The 6,136-nt window shown below is 42.4% G+C and overlaps 2 non-coding genes across 2 annotated transcripts; both read left to right on the forward strand.

Annotated features, from left to right (window-relative positions):
• The first annotated feature begins 2,643 nt into the window (after positions 1–2,643).
• On the forward strand, positions 2,644–2,718 carry Trnas-cga (transfer RNA serine (anticodon CGA)). Its single transcript has one exon. It is a non-coding gene; the product is annotated as a tRNA-Ser (tRNA).
• A 469-nt stretch (positions 2,719–3,187) lies between these two features.
• On the forward strand, positions 3,188–3,262 carry Trnas-cga (transfer RNA serine (anticodon CGA)). Its single transcript has one exon. It is a non-coding gene; the product is annotated as a tRNA-Ser (tRNA).
• The last annotated feature ends 2,874 nt before the right edge of the window (positions 3,263–6,136 follow it).

Consider the following 6,136-nt stretch of genomic DNA (forward strand, 5'->3'; position numbering starts at 1 on the left):
AAACGAATAAATTCCATCATTGCTACCTGTGTGATTTCGGATTGTATGAATGAAACATCTAAATTCGGTAGAGCTGGGATGTATGAACATACATAAATATTTGAAAAAGCATCACGTGGAATATCTTAAGCAGTGTTACTTACAGGTGAGTTACAGAAACTTGTGAGAATGTCTTAAATGTTGTTGTGTATTTCAACATATTGTGTGTGTCATTGTAAGTACACATGCGAAACAGATGTTTGTCAACCTGTCCACTAATAGTTCATAGCCAAACTATGTCTTTGTGCTGTGTGCATGTGAAGTTTTATTGAAATGTTGAAGAGGAAACATGATTTCAGCAATTTATGTAACTATTTTTTATTATTGATAATGTTACTAGAAATATTTATTTTCGTTATTTTTTGCGTCTGACGAGTGGCTACATGTTCCTCGGAATGACGGCTTTAATGCTTGCTCTATGTGATATTGCTGTGTACTCTATCCATATACATATATTCACGAGAAGTCGGCGCGGTGAGATGTTCCCAGAGTGGGCGGGGGGGGGGGGGAGGGGGGGGTGTTCACTGGGGGGCTGAACCGCACAATAATCCTGGGTTCGGTGTGGGGCGGAGGTGGGGGGGGGGGGGGGGGGTGGACTGCTGTGGCCTATTGTGGGGTTGTGAACCACTGAGGGCTACAGCGGGACGCCGCCTCTCCGTCGTTTCTAGGTTCAAATGGTTCAAATGGTTCAAATGGCTCTGAGCACTATGGGACTTAACATCTACGGTCATCAGTCCCCTAGAACTTAGAACTACTTAAACCCAACTAACCTAAGGACAGCGAACAACACCCAGTCATCACGAGGCAGAGAAAATCCCTGACCCCGCCGGGAATCGAACCGGGGAACTCGAGCGTGGGAAGCGAGAACGCTACCGCACGACCACGAGCTGCGGACCGTCGTTTCTAGGTCCCCAGTGTAATATACAATACACACTGATTCTTCTCTTATGTTGTTACAAACCAATACTAATTCTCATTTCACTAGCTATCGATGGCACATAAAATAATTACATTATTTCATTGAAAAAATCTGTAGTCACATATCACAGAAGATAAGAAGATTTTGCATGTTAGCTATATGATAAAACACTCTGCTTTGTTAAAAAAACTCGTTTGAGTATCCCAAGCGTTTCTATCGTTTGCATACACGTTCGGAAGCAAGTGTATTACAGGCAAGACCTGCGGTGGATATAGATCTTCTCTCAAGATTGAAGAAAATGTCAATATGTTAGCTCCATTTCGTATGTGGCCATGTATGGTCTAATATGCACCAAACGCAAATTCATAGCGACCGCTATTTTTCATTGAAAAGTATTCAGATTTCGAGCAATACGATACTCATAAAATATCAGAATAAATATAACCGTCAAGGAAATAAAAGGCAGTTCGTGATGAATCTGAAGAATGAGGCTTTGAGACGCAGGACAATTAAATTTGTTCACTGAACCCTTTCTTCAAAATAACTTAAGAACGGTTGCAGTGCCCCCAGCGTGCGCTAGCCTCCATTCCCACAATGTAGGCGATGCGGGCAGAGAACGTATCGCACGTAACTGGTAATGGACACGCCTCAGTAGGCAACAGACAACTGAGGTGGCTGCCACTTTGGAACAGGTCTCAAAACAAGCATGTGTTTCTGTCCCCCAGGCCAAGATATCTTGCGTGACCTCTACAGCTTGTTAATCTATAACCAGCAGCAAAAATAATCTATTTCCGCTCACCACGTTTTGTGGATTATCGCTGTTGTTTAGGCATCATGGGCGCTTGGTATTGTGTGTGAATTAAGTACAGCTGGTCAGCAACACACATACGTTAGGATTAAACTGGAGGTGAGAAGTGGAGTAATGTGGCACGGTCATTCTGGTAGACTGTTACAATACGCTACATTGCCTAGAGTCTCATGAGATCACCATGAATGAACTGCATAGGCCAAGGGATGCGCACTAGGTTAAAAATGCGGAGTGTGATGCACCACCTCTACATATGTATATTTTTTTCCTTTGTCCATATAAGTATAAATGTACGTCACAGATTATTCACAGGTGTTGTACGTGCCTGTCCACTGACAGCAATCGCAAAGTCAAATATCCAGAAAACACGAATCCCAAACATTGCCTTATCAAGCGTACAGATTTCCTGACAGGGACCAAAGAACTCTAATGTGTCCTATCTACTTCTTTTTCTCTAGCGTTTGTCCTGTCTCGTGGGTCCGCTGAATAGATTCGCTGTCTCTGTTTTGTTCGACCATGGGCCATGTCTGGATGGTCCGCCCCAGTAGCTGAGTGGTCAGCGTGACGGATTGCCGTCCTCCGGGCCCGGGTTCGATTCCCGGCTGGGTCGGAGATTTTCTCCACTCAGGGACTGGGTGTTGTGTTGTGTTCATCATCATTTCATCCCCATCCGGCGTGCAGGTCGCCCAATGTGGCGCCGAATGTAATAAGACCTGCGCCAAGGCGGCCGGACCTGCCCCGCGAGGGGCCTCCCGGCCAATGACGCCAAACGCTCATTTCCATTTCCATGTCTGGATGGAGATTTACAGTCTTCAGTTTGGAAGGTAGGAGACGAGGCACTGGCAGTAGTAAAGCTGTGAGGACGGGGCGTGAGTTGTGCTTGGGTAGCTCAGACGGTAGAGCACTTGCCCTCGAAAGGCAAAGGTCCCGAGTTCAAGTCTCGGTCCGGCACACAGTTTTAATCTGCCAGGAAGTTTTCGTCTTGTGTTGTGCAGAGTATTGGCCCATGCTGTCTAGGTCGTCCCTTGGGTCTTTGCGGAGTGTGATGCACCACCCCTACATATATATTTTTTTTCCTTTGTCCAAATAAGTATAAATGTACGTCACAGATTATTCACAGGTGTTGTACGTGCCTGTCCACTGACAGCAATCGCAAAGTCAAATATCCAGAAAACACGAATCCCAAACATTGCCTTATCAAGCGTACAGATTTCCTGACAGGGACCAAAGAACTCTAATGTGTCCTATCTACTTCTTTTTCTCTAGCGTTTGTCCTGTCTCGTGGGTCCGCTGAATAGATTCGCTGTCTCTGTTTTGTTCGACCATGGGCCATGTCTGGATGGAGATTTACAGTCTTCAGTTTGGAAGGTAGGAGACGAGGCACTGGCAGAAGTAAAGCTGTGAGGACGGGGCGTGAGTTGTGCTTGGGTAGCTCAGACGGTAGAGCACTTGCCCTCGAAAGGCAAAGGTCCCGAGTTCAAGTCTCGGTCCGGCACACAGTTTTAATCTGCCAGGAAGTTTCCGTCTTGTGTTGTGCAGAGTATTGGCCCATGCTGTCTAGGTCGTCCCTTGGGTCTTTTTCCAATGACTTCCATTGGGCGTTCTCCCTCTCAATGGCATTGTCCTCTGCGCAGATAACATGTCCAGACCAATGTAGACGGTTTTCTCGCACTTTCTTCTGGATCGTTGCGAGCCTGAAACGTTTACTTATAGTGCCATCCGAAACACGATCCAGTCGAGTGATGACACATTTCCATCTAAGCACCTTAGTCTCCATGGTCCCAAATCGTCGTTTTGCCTGTTTCGTAGCTGGCCAAATTTGGTGCCATAGAGAGCAAAAGGACGGATCACAGTCCGCTCGATCTTTGACATCATATGATCCTTAATCCGATGTCGCAGGTGACGCCTGATGCCTTTTTCCACTTCATCCAGGCTGACTGCGTCCTCGCGTTGACCTCGTCTGTAAGTTGGCCATCACCAGTGACTTTAGAAACAAGATACTTAAATGTTGAAGCTTTTGGTAGATCTTCTCTGCCAACGTGGGTCGGTCGTTCCACTCTTGTGTCTAATGCGTACTATACAAACTTATTTCAAACATTCCTTTTGCTGAAACTGACTGGTATTGTTTGGTTGTGAAAGAACCGTGTTCTGATGATGTCCCCATTAACCAGAAATCAATAAATGACTTCAGCCAGCTATTGTGAGTGGCGCCATTTTGATCTGCAGAAGCATTCCACGTACGCTCGAGGTAGTGGAGGCGGACAACCTTTCCTTGTTCGTTTGGTAGCCCTTTGGGCTATAGAACGACAATACAGGTTTTGATTTAGGTGCACGTTCCTCTTGGAAGAAGGTGTCATCAAAAAGCACACAGGTTGTACAGATGGGATCGAGGCATTTTATTAATGAGAACAAAAGCATAACGTATTTTGCTGAAGATGTAATATTCTCCTGATACGATTTCTCTACAGAAGTGTGATGCGTATGCAGTTATGGCGCAGAAGCATATTTATTAGAATTATTGGAGATTTTGTTGAGGCATAGTTACATAAGAGTAATGAAAGTGATTGTCGAGTTCAAATTGATAATTTACAATGGAACTTGGTGATCACGACCTATTTATTTATTTAAGACGCAGAACTTTATATCAATAGATATGATCGAATAGCTAAGTTCATATCTCCATTAATTGACCAATATCTGATTGTCCTTACACGTAACTGACGCTTCAATGTATTAGGAATATTAAGCTTATTTCTGACAATAAACTCAAAATAGTGAAGTTCATAAAGTTTGCTGATTTGATAAGCCCCATTACTTTAGCACTGATTTTTTCTGGGATATTAAACACGATCGAATAGGTTCAGTGTACGTAGGAATGGTGAATTTGCAAAACGACTTAAGACCACATTTTCATGGTTTTGAGCTATGAGTACTGCAATGTTCAGGTGCCCAACATGCATTGTTTAATATCAAAATAACTTTAGTCTGCATTTTCTGTATGTCATTTCCAGTAACAGAATATTCATATTTATTGGCGAAAGAGCTTTAGCCCAAGACTTACGCTTTTTTTCTTGTCAGGAGGTGCACCTAATTTTCTCCTCCATTATTTCAGTATCTGTGTTCCATCTAGTGTTAAAGAAGTCTAGTGTCAGACGTACAGTCCAGGATAAGAACGAGATTCTCATGGAGTCTTTAATGGCTGTAAGAGCTCAGATGCGTTTTTGAACGTCAGACTTATTTTCCTTATCAGGGGATATTCCTTTCTGCCATCAGATATACTTTGCAGTAGTGAAAAGAACACTGACCTGTGTGGACAGATGTAACATATAGATGAACGTGGGTGAAAACATAATTAGGTCAAGGAAATTTTAGCATTTACAACCGTTGAATGTGAAGATGTTTATTATTACAAAAGAAGCATCAATTCCATAGGGAATTGTCTTACGAATGTTCATTGAGATAAAGTGGTATCGTATACTGTTTCAACTCTTACAGAATTCTGCTTTTCTGCAGTACAGAACGGAATTGTGGCAAAACCATTCATAGCAGGTATAATTCAAAACTCTTTTGTCCTCGGACCAACATATCCACTTATCCCAGAAGTGCCAAGAAGACTCACTTATCCAAATGGTGCGTGTCAAGTCAAAGAAAACAAAATTAAACATATACGCACAATGCTCAAGTACATTCCCGGCAATAATGAAACCAAAGCATTTTACGAAAAAACTGCAGCTTGGGAAACAAAGATAAATGTCTAAACCTGCGATTTCATTTTGGAAAGTTTTTCCTGTACGTTTCTTTCCCTTGATGTTTCACTGTTCTATGTATTCTGAGTGCCTATTCAAAAAACAAAATACATTTGTGCGTTGATATATCAGAGTTTTTTTACGTAAGAAGCGCAACTGAAATTAATTTGAAAATAGACATAAGGATTGTATTAAAAAAAAAAAACATAATCTGAGCGTGAAGACTAAACAAGATTATATTTCTAGAGTTCTGTGCCACAGTCTGTAAAAACGGTACCCTTACAGGATCACAATGTTGTCTGGCCCTCTGTCTGTCTGTCCCACTATTCAGAAGCCTTTTCCTAAGCAGTGCGTAGAAGTATCAAGTTGAAATCTGTGTCAGAGATTAAACCCTACACTCCCTTGGTGATGGAAGAAAGTGAATCTTTTAAGTCACTGCAATCAAAAAACATAGCCCTTTAAGTCACATATTTTGCTACTCGTAAACTCACTCATCAAAATTTACATGGTACTTCTCGTTGACATAGAATCATGAAATTTGGCAGGAAACAAGGTTGGATACTACAAATGAAGTAAAAAATCCTAAAATCGTGAATTTGTAATTATATCGCAAAATTTTTTTTG

This window comes from Schistocerca cancellata, chromosome 10 (genome assembly GCF_023864275.1).
Source record: "Schistocerca cancellata isolate TAMUIC-IGC-003103 chromosome 10, iqSchCanc2.1, whole genome shotgun sequence".
Lineage (NCBI taxonomy): Eukaryota > Metazoa > Arthropoda > Insecta > Orthoptera > Acrididae > Schistocerca > Schistocerca cancellata.